At 45.1% G+C, this 16,908-nt stretch overlaps 1 pseudogene; it reads left to right on the top strand.

Annotated features, from left to right (window-relative positions):
* Positions 1-12,449: 12,449 nt before the first annotated feature.
* On the top strand, positions 12,450-15,870 carry LOC147987162 (protein FAR1-RELATED SEQUENCE 5-like; annotated as a pseudogene).
* Positions 15,871-16,908: the final 1,038 nt, after the last annotated feature.

Below are 16,908 nucleotides of genomic sequence, written 5' to 3'. Positions count from 1 at the left end.
TCCTGGCGTTCTCTGCTGCCAGGTCCGCTTTAGCCTGGGCTATCTGATCTTTCACTTTTAGAATATCCGCATCGTGCTGATCCCTGGCTGCTGCGTCTACCTCCGCGGACATCAGTGCAGCTAGAGCGTCGAACAAATCAAACAAGACTTGGGCCGGAGGCGGCGCCGAGCTTCCTGCCCCTGCTGGTGTGGCCGTCGTTGAACCGGAGAGCACTGCTGCGGCGGTAGATGAATGAGGCACCGGTCGTGTACCGGCCATGAAGACAGCGGCCCGGTTTGGCAGACCGGGGGAATCCGGAATACTATTGCCCTCGGATCCTCCCTCAATCCGGCCGTCGTACAACTGGTAAAGCGATTCGGTTTCTCCGGAAGACTCGTCACCACTTCAGACTACGGTTTCTCCATCGGAGACCGGTTCCTCCTCGTAACCCGAACCATGGATGACACCTACGAAAACATGCCTTGCCTCAGGCTGAGCCAGTGAAGAACCTGCACGCCGAGCTGTCTCGATGATGTCGGTGCAGGTGTCCGGCTCGGGGGTCGGTTCGCCGATCTTGCCGATGAAGACGTGAATCCCACCAAAGGGGACCCGGTACCCGTATTCGATTGAATTAGCCTCGGGACCCCATCCTGCGTTCTCGATGTAGAGCTTGCCGCGGCAACTCTTCGTCATCCAGCCCACAGCGTATCCCTTAAGTCCATCGAAGCTGCCCTTCAAGAACTCGAAACCATCGTGCGATAGCCCCACGGTGGGCGCCAACTATCGCGGAATTGTCACGGCAGATGTCCTCATGAAAGGACTTAATCATGGAGCCATCGCTATGGGTTAGCTTGAAGGGGTTAAACCGAACAAGGGGACACGAGATTTTTATACTAGTTCGGCCCCTTCGATGAACGTAAAAGCCTATGTCTAGTTGTGATTGGAATTGCTGGGGTTTCGAAGGCCAGGGAGCGAATCCGCTTTGTCGGGCTTCGAGTTGTTGTTCTCTCCCCCTGAACCGCCGCTGGGTCACCCCTTTATATACTCAGGAGGACCCCGGCCGGTCTACAGAGTCCCGAGGCTGGCTCATACAAGTGTCCGCCTCGGTCTCTTCTTTCTTATCTTACAATGCAAGTTTATACAATCATGGCGGTTGACTATCATGGGCCCTAAATCGCCTGCGGGCTCTATGCCTCTAAGCTTTATCCGTAAAGCGCCATCTTCTAGGTTTCCTTGAGCTTCAGTATAGCTGAAAGTGAACCGGCCCCTCCTGGGCGGTTTAACCTCAATAGTTATATCCTCAACAGCTACGGTGTCTCTGCTCCCCATGGTGTGGAACCAACATAGGAGGGTGTCAAGGGCAGATTGCGAGCAATTGCTGGCCCCTTTTCTCCTTGAAGGAGATTTCATACAACTTGGGGGGATGAGATCTAACACTGCCCCTGGACCGGGCGGGTTTCCGGACACTTTCTACAAAACATTCTGGAATGTGGTGGGTCCACATTTCCTGAAGCTAGTCCAAGACTTTGCTAAAGGGTGTATCGATGTGAAGAGGCTTAATTATGGTATTTTGGCACTATTGCCGAAAGTGGAGGGAGCGGACCACATTCGTCAATACCGGCTAATTACCCTAACCAACGTCAGCTCTCGGTTACTAGCTAAGGGTATGCTTCTAGGTTGGCTCCAGTGGCGGATAGGGTAATTGACACTAATCAAACCGCCTTCATCAAAGGACGGAGCATTCTGGATGGAATGGTTGTCCTACATGAAGTGCTCCTCGAAATCCACAATAAGAAGAGGTGTTTGTCCTGAAGATAGACTTTGAGAAAGCATATGATAGGATAAGATGGGACTTCCTGGAGCAAAAAACGCATGCTAAAGGGTTCGACCCACAATGGGTGAGCTGGATGATGCAATTGGTCAAAGGTGGCCAGACCACAATCAATATCAACGGGAAAATAGACCCATTTTGTCGGAATACTAGGAAGACCCTATACCACCCTATTGTTTAACATTGCAGCCGATGGCTTGGTTGCAATGTTAAATAGGGTGAAAGAGGCTGGGCATATCTCTGGTGTTGCGATATCGGTAGTGCGCAACGGGTGGAGACACATCTTCAGTATGCGGACGAAACCTTAATCTTCATTAAAAACTCGGACAGAGAGATTATTAACTTCAAATTTCTACTCATGTGCATAGGGGATGTCTGGGCTAAAGATTAACATTGAGAAGAGTGAGGCATTTATCTCGGGAGGAGACCTTGAATCAAAGCTTCGAGCAGCTCATATGATGAATTATGAGCTAGGCTCGATAACGATGAAGTACCTGAAGGAAATGTGCCCTAGAGGAAATAATAAAGTCTTTATTTATATTTCCTTATATCATGATAAATGTTTATTATTCATTCTAGAATTGTATTAACCGGAAACTTGATACATGTGTGGATACATAGACAAAATAGAGTATCCCTAGTATGCCTCTACTTGACTAGCTCGTTAATCAAAGATGGTTAAGTTTCCTGACCATAGACATGTGTTGTCATTTGATGAATGAGATCACATCAATAGAGAATGATGTGATGGACAAGATCCATCCGTTAGCTTAGCACAATGATCGTTTAGTTTTATTGCTATTGCTTTCTTCATGACTTATACATGTTCCTCTGACTATGAGATTATGCAACTCCCGAATACCGGAGGAACACCTTGTGTGCTATCAAACGTCACAAAGTAACTGGGTGATTATAAAGATGCTCTACAAGTGTCTCCGATGGTGTTTGTTGAGTTGGCATAGATCGATATTAGCATTTGTCAATCCATGTATCGGAGAGGTATCTCTGGGCCCTCTCGGTAATGCACATCACTATGAGCCTTGCAAGCAATGTGTCTAATGAGTTAGCCATAGGATGATGCATTATGGAACGAGTAAAGAGACTTTGCGGGTAACGATATTGAACTAGGTATGATGATACCGACGATCGAATCTCGGGTAAGTAACATACCGATGACAAAGGGAACAACATATGTTGTTATGCGGACCGATAAAGATCTTCGTAGAATATGTAGGAGCCAATATGAGCACCCAGGTTATTGACCGGAGATGTGTCTCGGTCATGTCTACATAGTTATCGAACCCGTAGGGTCCGCACGGTTAACGTTCGATGACGATTTGTATTATGAGTTATGTGATTCATATATTGGCCACCGATGACGCTTAACGTTCGATGATGATTTGATGACGCTTAATGGTCGAGAGGTAAAGATTCATATATTGGAAGGCTATATTCGGACATCGGAATGGTTCCTAGTGATTCGGGTATTTTTTGGAGTACCGGAGAGTTACGGGAATTCTCCAGGGAAAGTTAATGGGCCTTATTGGGCTTTAGTGGAGAGAGGGAAGAAGGGCCATGAGGTGGGGCGCGCCTCCCCCCTGGCCAAACCGAATTGGACAATGGGTGGGGGCGCGGCCCCCCTTTCCTTCTCCCTCTCCCTCCTTTCCTTCTTTCCTACTCCGGAAAGGAAAGGGAATCCAAGTAGGACTTGGGAGTCCTAGTAGGACTCCCTACACTTGGCGCGCCCCTAGGAGGGTCGGCTTCTCTCCCTCCCTCCTTTATATACGTGGGCAGGGGGCACCCCAAAGAGACATCAAGTCTTCTCTTAGCCGTGTGCGGTGCCCCCCTCCACAGTTACACACCTCGGTCATATCGTCGTAGTGCTTAGGCGAAGCCCTGCGCCGGTAACTTCATCATCACCGTCGCCATGCCTTTGTGCTGACAGAACTCTCCCTCATCCTCAACTGGATCAAGAGCTTGAGGGACGTCATCATACCGAACGTGTGCTGAACACGGAGGTGACGTACATTCGATACTTGGATCGGTTGGATCGTGAAGACGTTCGACTACGTCAACTGCGTTATTAAATTCTTCCGCTTTCGGTCTACGAGGGCATGTAGACACACTCTCCCCCTCTCGTTTCTATGCATCTCCTAGATAGATCTTCCATGATCGTAGGTTTTTTTGAAATACTGCGTTCCCCAACAGTGGCATCCGAGCTAGGTCTATGCTTAGATGTTATATGCACCAGTAGAACACAAAGAGTTGTGGGCGATAATAGTCATACTTCTTACCAGCAACATCTTACTTTGATTCGACGGTATTGTTGGATGAAGCGGCCCAGACCGACATTACATGACCGCGTTCATGAGACTGGTTCTATCGACGTGCTTTGCACACAAGTGGCTAGCGGGTGTCTGTTTCGCCAACTTTACTTGAATCGAGTTTGACTACACCTGGTCCTTGTTGAAGGTTAAAACAGCACACTTGACGAAAAATCATTGTGGTTTTGATGTGTAGGTAAGAACGGTTCTTGCTAAAAACCCATGGTAGCCACGTAAAACTTGCAACAACAAAGTAAAGGACGTCTAACTTGTTTTTGCAGGGCATGTTGTGATGTGATATGGTCAAGACGTGATGAGATATAAATTGTTGTATGATATGATCATGTTTTGTTAAAGTTATCGGCAACTGGCAGGAGCCTTATGGTTGTCTCTTTATTGCATAACATGCAAGCACCGTATAATTGCTTTACTTTATCGCTATGCGATAGCAATAGTTGCAAAAGCAATAGTTGGTGAGACGACCATGTGACGACACTTTGATAGAGATCAAGATGATGGAGATCATGGTGTCATGCCAGTGACGATGGAGATCATGATGGTGCTTTGGAGATGTAGATCAAAGGCACGAGATGATGATGGACATATCATGTCACATATTTTGATTGCATGTGATGTTTATCCTTTATGCATCTTATTTTACTTAGTAAGGTGGTAGCATTATAAGATGATCCCTCACTAAATTTCAAGGTATAAGTTTTCTCCCTGAGTATGCACCGTTGCTATAGTTTGTCATGCCGAGACACCACGTGATGATCGGGTGTGATAAGCTCTACGTTCACATACAACGGGTGCAAGCCAGTTTTGCACACGCGGAATACTCGGGTTAAACTTGACGAGCCTAGCATATGCAGATATGGCCTCGGAACACTGAGACCGAAAGGTCGAATGTGAGTCATATAGTATATATGATCAACATAAAGCTGTTCACCATTGAAAACTACTCCATCTCACGTGATGATCGGACATGGTTTAGTTGATATGGATCACGTGATCATTTAGATGACTAGAGGGATGTCTATCTAAGTGGGAGTTCTTAAGTAATATGATTAATTGAACTTTAACTTATCATGAACTTAGTCCTGATAGTATTTGCATATCTATGTTGTAGATCAATATCTTGCGATGTAGCTCCCCGTTTATTTTGATATGTTCCTAGAGAAATATAAGTTGAAAGATGATAGTAGCAATGATGCGGACTGGGTCCGTGATCTGAGGACTATCCTCATTGCTGCACATAAGAATTATGTCCTTGATGCACCACTAGGCGACGGACCTATTGTAGGAGTAGATGCAGACGTTATGAATGTTTGGCGAGCTCGGTATAATGACTACTTAATAGTTTAGTGCACCATGCTTTACGGCTTAGAACTGGGACTTCAAAAACTTTTTGAACACCACGGAGCATATAAGATGTTCTAAGAGCTGAAATTGGTATTTCAGACTCATGCCCGGGTCGAGATGTATGAGACCTCTGATAAGTATTTTGCCTACAAGATGGAGGAGAATAGCTCAACCAGTGAGCATGTGCTCAGAATGTCTGAGTAATACTATCGCTTGAATCAAGTGGGAGTTAATCTTTCAGATAAGATAGTGATTCACAGAGTTCTCTAGTCACCATCACCAAGTTATTGGAACTTCCTGATGAACTATAATATGCAAGGGATGGCAAAAACGATTCCCGAACTCTTCGTGATGCTGAAATCGGCAAAGGTTGAAATCAAGAAAAGCATCAAATGTTGATGGTTGACATGACCACTAGTTTCAAGTAAAAGGGCAAGGGAAAGAAAGGGAACTTCAAAAGGAATGGCAAGCAAGTTTCCACTCCCATGAAGAAGCCCAAAGCTAGACCCAAGCCTGAAAGTGAGTGCTTCTACTACAAAGAAAATGGTCACTGGAAGCGGAACTGCCCCAAATACTTAGCGGATAAGAAGGGTGGCAAAGTGAACAAAAGTATATATGATATACATGTTATTGATGTTTACTTTACTAGTGTTCATAGTAGCCCCTGGGTATTTGATACCGGTTCAGTTGCTATGATTAGTAACTCGAAACATGAGTTACAAAATGAACAAGGACTAGTTGAGGGCGAGGTGAGGATGTGTGTTGGAAATGATTCCAAGGTTGATAAGATCACCATCGCATACTCCCTCTACCTTCGGGATTAGTATTGGAACTAAATAAATGTTATTTGGTGTTTGCGTTGAGCATAAATATGATTGGATCATGTTTATTGCGATACATTTATTCAAGTTAGGGAATAATTGTTGTTATGTTTACATGAATAAAACCTTCTACGGTCTTATATCCAATGTAAATGGTTTACTGGATCTCGATCACAGTGATACACATAATATTGATGCCAAAAAATGCAAAGTTAATAATGATAGTGCAACTTATTTGTGGCACTGCCGTTTAGGTCATATTGGTGTAAAGCGCATGAAGAAACTCCATGCTGATGGGCTTTTGGAACCACTTGATTATGAATCACTTGATACTTGTGAACCATGCCTCATGGGCAAGATGACTAAAACTCCGTTCTCCGGAACAATGGAGCGAACCACTGACTTATTGGAAATAATACATACCGATGTATGCAGTCCGATGAGTGTTGAGGCTCCTAGCGGGTATCGTTATTTTCTAACCTTCACAGTTGATTTGAAGCGATAGAGGGGTCTCAAGCGATAGCGGGTATCGTCATTTTCTAACCCTCCGCCACCATGGAGACCATGGACCAGAGGGGTAACTCTCCTCTCATCTAGGGGGAGGCCAAGGAAGAAAAAGAAGGATGGGGGCTCTCTCCCCCTCGCTTTAGGTGGCGCCGGAGTGCCACCGGGGCAACGATCGGGACGGCGATCTACATCAGCAATCTTGCTACCGTCAACACCAACTTTCTCCCTCTCTATGCAGCAGTGTAACACCTATTATCCCGCTGTAATCTCTACTTAAACATGGTGCTCAACTCCATATATTATTTCCCAATGATCTATGGTTATCCTATAATGTTTGAGTAGATCCGTTTTGTCCTGTGAGTTAATCGTGATCTTGGTTGGTATGATTGTATATTTTATTTATGGCGCTGTCCTATGGTGCCCTCCGTTATCGTGCAAATGTGAGGGGCCCCCGCTGTAGGGTGTTGCAATATGTTCATGGTTCGCTTATGGTGGGTTGCGAGAGTGACAGAAGCTTAAACCCGAGTAGGTGGGCTATGGTGTATGGGATAAAGATGACTTGATACCTAATGCTATGGTTTGGTTTCATGACCTTAATGATCTTTAGTAGTTGCGGATGCTTTCTAGAGTTCCAATCATAAGTGCATATGATCCAAGTAGAGAAAGTATGTTAGCTCATGCCTCTCCGTCATATAGAATTGCAAGAATGATTACCGGTACTTGTTATCGATTGCATAGGGACAAATAACTTTCTTGTTGACACAAACCCTTTTACTAAATACGTAACTTTTATTATTTTGCAAAGTACTTCTAGTTTTATTCTTGCAAACTAGTTCTAGCATCACACCTACAAAATAGTTTCATACATGTTTTCGGTAAAGCAAACGTCAAGTGTGCGTAGAGTTGTATCGGTGGTTGATAGAACTTGAGGGAATATTTGTTGTGCCTTTAGCTCCTCATTGGGTTCGACACTCTTATTTATCGAAGAAGGCTACAAATGATCCCCTTGAAGGAAATATGCCCTATAGGCAATAATAAAGTTGTTATTTATATTTCCTTATATCATGATAAATGTTTATTATTCATGCTAGAATTGTATTAACCAGAAACTTAGTACATGTGTGGATACATAGACAAAACATAATGTCGCTAGTATGCCTCTACTTGACTAGCTCGTTAATCAAAGATGGTTAAGTTTCCTAACCATAGACATGTGTTGTCATTTGATGAACGGGATCACATCATTAGAGAATGATGTGATGGATAAGACCCATCCGTTAGCTTAGCACTAATGATCGTTTAGTTTTTATTGCTATTGCTTTCATCATGACTTATACATGTTCCTTTGACTATGAGATTATGCAACTCCCGAATACCGGAGGAACACCTTGTGTGCTATCAAATGTGACAACGTATCTGGGTGATTATAAAGATGCTCTACAGGTGTCTCCGAAGGTGTTTGTTGGGTTGGCATAGATCGAGATTAGGATTTATCACTCCGTGTATCGGAGAGGTATCTTTGGGCCCTCTCGGTAATGCACATCACTATAAGCCTTGCAAGCAATGTGACTAATGAGTTAGTTGCGCAATGATGCATTATGGAGCGAGTAAAGAGACTTGCCGGTAACGATATTAAACTAGGTATGATGATACCGACGATCGAATCTCGGGCAAGTAGCATACCGATGACAAAGGGAATGACGTATATCGTTATGCGGTTTGACCGATAAAGATCTTCATAGAATATGTAGGAGCTAATATGTGCATCCATTTTTCGCTATTGGTTATTGACCGGAGATGTGTCTCGGTCATATCTACATAGTTCTCGAACCCGTAGGGTCCGCACGCTTAATGTTCGATGACGATTTCTATTATGAGTTATGTGATTTGATGGCCAAAGTTTGTTCGGAGTCCCGGATGAGATCACGGACATGACGAGGAGTCTCGAAATGGTCGAGAGGTAAAGATTCATGTATAGGACGATGGTACTTGGACATGAGAAGTGTTCCGGGTGATACCGGGTCACCGGAAGGGGTTTCGGGCAACCCCCGACAAAGATATGGGCTTAATGCCAAAGTAAGGGAACACACCAGCCCACAAGGGGCTGGTGCGCCCCCTATAGGGCCAGCCACGTGGGGAGAAAGGGAAAGGAGAGGAGGGAAAGGAAAGTATGAAGTAGGACTCCTGCTTCCTTCCCCTCCCCCTCCTTCCTTTCCCCCTTGTCCAAATATGGTAGGGGGGGGAATTGGACTAGGGGCCCAAGTAGGATTCCTCCTACTTGGGCGCGCTCTAGGCTGCCTCCCTCCCTCTCATTCCTTTATATACATGGGGAGGGCACCCCTAGAACAAATATCAATTTTTCCTAGCCGTGTGCGGCGCCCCCTCCATAGTTAGCACCTCGGTCATATCGGTGTAGTGCTTAGGCGAAGCCCTGCGCCACTTACTTCATCATCACCATTGCCTTGCCATCATGCTGACGGAACTCTCCCTTGTCCTCAACTGGATCAAAAGCTAGAGGAACGTCATCGTGCTGAATGTGTGTTGAACACGAAGGTGCCGTACGTTCGATACTTGGATCGGTTGGGTCGTGAAGACGTTCGACTACATCAACCGCGTTACTAAACTCTTCCGCTTTCGGTCTATGAGGGTACGTGGACACACTCTCCCGTCTCGGTTTCTATGCTTCTCCTATATAGATCTTGCGTGATCATAGGAATTTTTTTAAATACTACGTTCCCAACGGTGGTATCAGAGCCAGGTCTATGATTAGATGTTATATGCACGAGTAGAACATAAAGAGTTGTGGGCGATAATAGTCATACCGCTTACCAACAATGTCTTACTTTGATTCTGTAGTATTGTTGGATGAAGCGGCCCGGACTGACATTACATGACTGGGTTCATGAGAGTTGTTCTACCGACGTGCTTCTCACACAGGTGGCTGGCGGGTGTCTGTTTCTCCAACTTTAGTTGAATCGAGTTTGACTACGCCCGGTCCTTGTTGAAGGTTAAAACAGCACACTTGATGAAAAATCATTGTGGTTTTGATGCGTAGGTAAGAACCGTTCTTGCTAGACGGCCGCAGTAGCCACGTAAAACTTGCAACAACAAAATAGAGGACGTCTAACTTGTTTTAGCTGGGCTTGTTGTGATGTGATATGGTCAATACGTGATGATATATAAATTGTTGTATGAGATGATCATGTTTTGCAAAAGTTATCGGCAACTGGCAGGAGCCTTATGGTTGTTGCTTTATTGTATGAACGGCAATCGCCATGTAATTGCTTTACTTTATCACTAAGCGGTAGCGATAGTCATAGAAGCAATAGTTGGCGAGACGACAACCATGCTACGATGGAGATCAAGGTGTCAAGCCAGTGACAATGGTGATCATGACGGTCCTTTGGATATGGAGATCAAAGGCACAAGATGATGATGGCCATATCATATCACTTATTTGATTGCATGTGATGTTTATCCTTTATGCATCTTATTTTGCTTAGTACGGCGGTAGCATTATAAGATGATCTCTCACTAAATTTCAAGGCATAAGTGTGCTCCCTGAGTATGCAACGATGCTAAAGTTCGTCATGCCGAGACACCACGTGATGATCGGGTGTGATAAGATCTACGTTCACATACCATGGGCGCAAGCCAGTTTTTGCACACGCATAACACTCGGGTTAAACTTGACGAGCCTAGCATATGCAGATATGGCCTCGGAACACTAAGACCGAAAGGTCGAGCATGAATCATAAAGTAGATATGATCAACATAGTGATGTTCACCATTGAAAACTACTCCATCTCACGTGATGATCGGACATGGTTTAGTTGATATGGATCACGTGATCACTTAGATGATTAGAGGGATGTCTATCTAAGTGGGAGTTATTAAGTAATATGATTAATTGAACTTTAATTTATCATGAACTTAGTACCTGATAGTATTTTGCATGTCTATGTTGTTGTCGATAGATGGCCCGTGTTGTTGTTCCGTTGAATTTTAATGTGAGCCTAGCATATGCAAAAATAAGTTGAAAGATGATAGTAGCAATGATGCGGACTGGGTCCGTGATCTGAGGACTATCCTCATTGCTGCACAGAAGTATTATGTCCTTGATGCACCTCTAGGTGATGGACGTATTGCAGGAGCAGATGCGGACATTTTGAACGTTTGGCAAGCTCGGTATGATGACTACTTGATAGTTTAGTGTGCCATGCTGTACGTCTTAGAACCGGAACTTCAAAAACGTTTTGAACGCCATGGAGCATATGAGATGTTCCAAGACTTGAAATGGTATTTCAGACTCATGCCCATGTCTAGAGGTATGAGACCTTTGAGAAGTACTTTGCCTACAAGATGGAGGAGAATAGCTCAACTAGTGAGCATGTGCTCAGAATGTCTGCGTACTACAATCGCTTGAAACAAGTGGGAGTTAATCTTCCAGATAAGATAGTGATTGACAGAGTTCTCTAGTCACTATCACCAAGTTAGTGGAACTTCGTGATGAACTATAATATGCAAGGGATGACGTAAATGATTCCCCGATCTCTTCGCGATGCTAAAATCGGCGAAGGTAGGAATCAAGAAAAGCATCACGTATTGATGGTTGACAAGACCACTAGTTTCAGGTAAAAGGGCAAGGGAAAGAAAGGGAACTTCGAGAAGAATGGCAAGCAACTTGCCACTCCCATGAAGAAGCCCAAAGCTAGACCTAAGCCCGAAACTGAGTGCTTCTACTGCAAAGGAAATGGTCACTGGAAGCGGAACTGCCCCACATACTTGGCGGATAAGAAGGATGACAAAGTGAACAAAAGTATATATGATATACATGTTATTGATGTGTACTTTACTAGTGTTCATAGTAGCCCCTAGGTATTTGATACTGGTTTAGTTGCCATGATTAGTTACTCGAAACAGGAGTTACAAAATGAAAAAAAACTAGTTGAGGGCGAGGTGATGATGTGTGTTGAAAATGATTCCAAGGTTGATAAGATCACCATCGCACACTTTATTTACCTTCGGGATTAGTGTTGAACCTAAAATAAATGTTATTTGGTGTTTGCGTTGAGCATAATATGATTGGATCATGTTTATTGCAATACGGCTATTCATTTAAGTCAAACAATAAGGAAGCGGCGATTCGGCGCCCGAGCCCAGATGCGCTCGTTATCATGACGGCCCGTCCGTGACTTGGGATCGGGAATATTGCCTCTGACGGGTCTGACAGGTATCGATAAAAAAGGGTTACTCCGCGGAATACGGTATGAAACAGTACGTAGTTGGGGGTCCCGGTCGTATGGCAGGGGACGGAAGTTGGGCGGGGCGGAGCTGGTCCATGGACCAGAATTTTGACCAGATGGGTGGGCCTAGGATCAGATAAGGAGCTCAGGACGTCGGAGAAAATCCTGATCCGTCACGGCACGGACGTCCTTCTCACCACCGCATGCGGATACCAGAGTAAATGTATCAGCCAAACCCCCAACCAACCCCATGTAGGCAGCACTCTGGAAAGGCCTAGCACTGGTCGTCCCCCATTCTTCTCCTAGGGCGATTAAGAGCGACGCCATTTTCTATGTGGAGGTAGTAAGGAGATTTCTTTCGTCGGCGCCAGATCAGGCATGGAGGTAGCAGGCATGGAGTTCCTTCTGCACGCCGTCGACAGGTCAGTAATCCCAGATCTACTTAGAAATCGCTGCTCGCAAATGGTACCTAATCTACGGCCATGGGCGGCGGCCATGTCCATCTGTCTTTCAGGTTCCCCCTGCTGGAGGAATTCAGCAACAGTGTTGAGCAGCCGGATCCAGTTCCTCTGGCGCGGATGGAAGCGAACGAGACAAGTTACGCTGGTAGCGCTGTCTCAAAAGATGATTCTGGTTGCGCCCAACAGATTGGTGAGGTTGAGGTGGACGGGAATGCAGCTGCTGCTCACGGGCGTGCGGCCACATCTCCAACTCGGTCAGCGCAGTCCACTGGCAGGGTGAACCCCGAAGCCCCCGGGTGGACAAAGAGGTACGTTCGCAGATTCGCTCCTCTAGTTTAGCAAGAATGCATAGCTTTTCTTAGTTCAGGGTAATGCATTGCCAAATACAACATGTGATTTGTAACTTGATAGCTACAACATAAAAGCTAGCCACATGTAATTGAGGAAAAAGGCTTCAATACAAAGAATTAGTGCGTTAGGACTGGAGAAGCGAATACAATACCATTAGAGTGGTATTATAAATAGAGATTCATGATTAAGGATGTGTTAACTACCACTTAGCTTCAGAAGTGTGACTGATCGTTTCAGGTTAAGGCTGGGTAGTGGGCCACCGGACAGGACACCATGTCCCAACCGTATGAGCGCGCTTGAGGAGTCGATGCGCAAGTATGCTGAAGAACCCACTAAAAATGTGGTGCGCCCATCGTTGGGTCTGACCTTTGATTCACTCGGTGAGGCATACGACTTTTACAATTTGTATTCCTGGGAAACGGGTTTTGGCATTAGATATGGTAAGAGCCGGCTTAACGTTGAGAGGACAAAGTGTATGCAAGAAATTGTGTGCGGTTGCTCGGTAAGTGCTGCAGTTACTTCTGCAAATCTTTTATATCGGGTACATAGAATGCAAATGTTTACTGAATTTCATATATGTTGGTGATGAATCTGTTCCATTGTAAAACAGGGGAAGCCAGAAGCAGAAAATAGTAGGTCCTGTAGGTTTGAGTGCCCTGCTTTGATCAGATTATTGAGAGCTGCGGACAACAGCTGGTACATTACAGAACATAGAGAGAGCCATAATCACTCAATGTCGTTGACAATTGGTGAGAAAGTTCACTGGCCGTCGCACAAGCACATTGATGTGTACACCAAGGATCTCATAAAGCAGCTGCGGGAGAACAATGTTAACCTTGGCAAGGTGTACAGCATAATTGGAAGTTTCTTCGGGCCGGCTAATAAGGTTCCATTCACAAAGAGGACCCTCAGGAACATATGTGGGAAGATCAGTCGGGAGCAGGCTAATGATGATGTTAGGAAGACACTTGAAGTTTTCGCTGACATACAGGCTGGAAACCCTGGTTTCACTTACAGAGTGCTAGCTGATGATACAAGCAAAGTGAAGAACCTGATGTGGGCAAACGGGAGCAGCCATATGCAGTACTGTTTTCTTGGAGATGTTGTCACCTTCGACACCACATATAGGACAAACTTGTACGACATGCCTTTTGGATTATTTGTTGGGGTAAACAATCATTTTCAGAGCATCATCCTTGCCGGGGTGCTGATGCGCGATGAGCAGCAAGAGAGCTTCGAATGGGTTTTTGCCGAGTTTCTTCATATGATGGGAGGACCGGCCCCAAAAACTATATTGACAGGTTAGTGGTGCTTGCAGAGGTTAAATTTTCCTTAACCCTCACAATATTAAAATGCAAATTGTCAGACATGACCTAATCCTAATATGTTATGAACACATTATTTCCAGATCAGTGCAGAGCTATGGAACTAGCGATCAACAAGGTGTATCCCGATACAGTGCATAGGTGGTGCAAGTGACACGTACTAAAAAGGCAAAAGAGAGCCTGGGTCCTTTGTACACCAAAAAAATGACTTTCAGGCTGATTTCCACAAAGTCGTGAACCACATGTTAACTGAAGATGAGTTCGAGACGGCGTGGGGCATGTTACTGGATAGATACAATTTGCAGAATCATGCATACATGACTCAGATTTATGAGATTCGTAAAAAGTGGGCAAAACCATACTTCAGAGGTGTTTTCTGTGCCAAGATGACAAGCACGCAACGGACGAGAGTGCTAATCACATGTTGAAGACGTACATGCCCCCGGCGAGCCCGATGCATGTGTTTGTGCGGCAGTACATGAGACTTCAATTCGACCGGGAGCGTGAAGAGAGCTACGAGGAGAAAAGAACTATGATTGTAAGTCAGCGGTTTACCTTTTTCAGTGCTGAACCAACCATACGTCAATACTAATATCTCAGAATGATATTCTTTTGTGTAAAACTTTGTGTCACTTTTTTGCAGGGAGGTGCAGTAAGAAGAACAAATTTGGCAATAGAGAGGCACGCCAGTAAAATATATACAAGATCCATGTTTGAGGAGTTTGGAAGGCTGCTGATGGAAGCCACAGCTTATAACGTAACGGAGATAGATAAGATGAAGAAATATGTAGCAACCCACAATAATGCGGCGAAAAGAGAGAGATGGAGCACAGTTGTTTATGAGGTTACCATCACTGATGATCAGAAGGAGTTTAGCTATGAGTGTGGTCAGTTTGAACACACCGGTTTGCTGTGTAGTCACATTCTAAGGGTAAGGGAATTTGATAATTGCTGATCTGTGACTTAAAAGTCTGGTAACATGGGTTCTGAATTGCAGGTTATGGAAATACTTCACCTTGAGGAGATCCCGAAAAACATATTGTCAAACGGTGGACGAAGGACGCAAGGGACATTCTTCCAAGCCATCTATAGCAGTACCAAAAAGACAAATGGAGCAACACATCATTCACATGGAGGCATTCGACACTGTACTTCGAAGCTATGGAAATCGTTCGAATGGGCGATGCTGGTGCAGAATCATTTGACTTCATGCTAGGTGGGCTGGATGATCTGTTGGTGCGTGGCGCACCTATTGCAGAAAAGAGGGATGGAATGGGGTTTGAGGATCGCATCAAGACAGTGGACCCTCTGAGACCTACTGTAAATGGAGAAGTTGCTTTCGTGGTCGGGACAGTTACCGATAAAGAGAATAGCATGGCACATTCGGTGAGCGTGAATGACTTGCAAGGGCTAGCACCACCCGGTAAGCAAAGGGGGGTCGGAAGGCCAGCAAATAGCAGGGAGAAGGCACCGTACGAAGGACTGAGTAGACGTACGCGCTTCTGCAGCATTTGCAGGAGGGAAGGGCACAAGAGAACTACATGTCCTGACAAAGGGGATGCACCGAAAAAGCCGAGGAAACCTGGTCGAGGCAAGAACTGCGGAATCGAAGGTCACCGACGCAACACGTGCACTAGGCCGTTGGGTTTTGGTGCAAACTAGTTTTCGACAGTCATACTTTACGGTTTCCCATTTTCGATTTACTAGTTTTTGAGACAGCCGTGCTTAGCACTTGCATGGTTTTCGTAGTTGCATGCAGAAAGAGATAATGTAGTCTCAGCTGAGCATCCACGCTGTTCCCCAATGTAATAAGATATAATGTGCTGGATGTGTGTGAGGATTTTTGTTGTGCGTGAGGTGTAGTACTGAACTGTTTAGTGAACTTTCAGCCTGATAAGAAAATTGTCTCTTGGTTTTTAGTACGAGTGCATCCGAGTAAATTTAGAAAACTTGGAGATTTAAGGTTTCAGAGTTCAGGGTGTGCCGAGCGTGATGAAACTCAGATAATTGTTTCAGTGAGTCAAAGCTGTCTGAACTCATATCCGGTGACATGTGGCAATCATGCATGTGGTGGCACAGTTTGGGTCTGAGGGTCTGGAGCGCGCGTCCCATGGAGTTCAAAATTTGAATGAAGCTAGTAAATGCAGAACTTGATAGCCCTGAATAGCTTACCAAGCAGTAGAGCAGTATAAAAGGAGAAGCCGGGTCAGCTGCTTGGCCTGTACCCACCGTCTCAAATTGTTGAACTCATACATCTGGTGGCAGGAAGGATCGACGAGATGGCACCAAACGCTGTTGAGCCTGCAGGCAGTGTCTCGATGGGGAGATCTGAATTGAGTGCTTCAGCCTTGGGTCTTCAGGATCAAGTTCATCTATCCTCCTTGTAGATTGAATATCTGAACCATGGGGAGGTGGAGGTGTCGTTCTTTCTTACGATATTGATTTTGCAGGGAAAGTCCTCTTCAGTTGTGTCGTCAGCGGCGAGCTATTGGAGTACGACTTATTTGAATCCGCATGACGGCGATGTTCTGCGTGAGGTGAAAGCTGAAATAGAATTTTTCCCTGAGTAATAGTTAAATAAGTTCACAAATTTCTGAAAAATATGAAACGACTTTCAGGGGGAAGTGGTTCAAGCAGTTCGTACGGAAGAAGGTGTGCAGGCTCAGGGAGGGGACATGAATGGGGATGGAGGAGAAGTTC

This window comes from Triticum urartu, chromosome 2A (assembly GCF_056163025.1).
Source record: "Triticum urartu cultivar PI428250 chromosome 2A, HENAU_Tu73, whole genome shotgun sequence".
NCBI classification, from domain to species: Eukaryota; Viridiplantae; Streptophyta; class Magnoliopsida; order Poales; family Poaceae; genus Triticum; species Triticum urartu.
The sequence above is the reverse complement of the archived record's forward strand: the minus strand, read 5'-3'. Positions and strand labels throughout refer to the sequence as shown.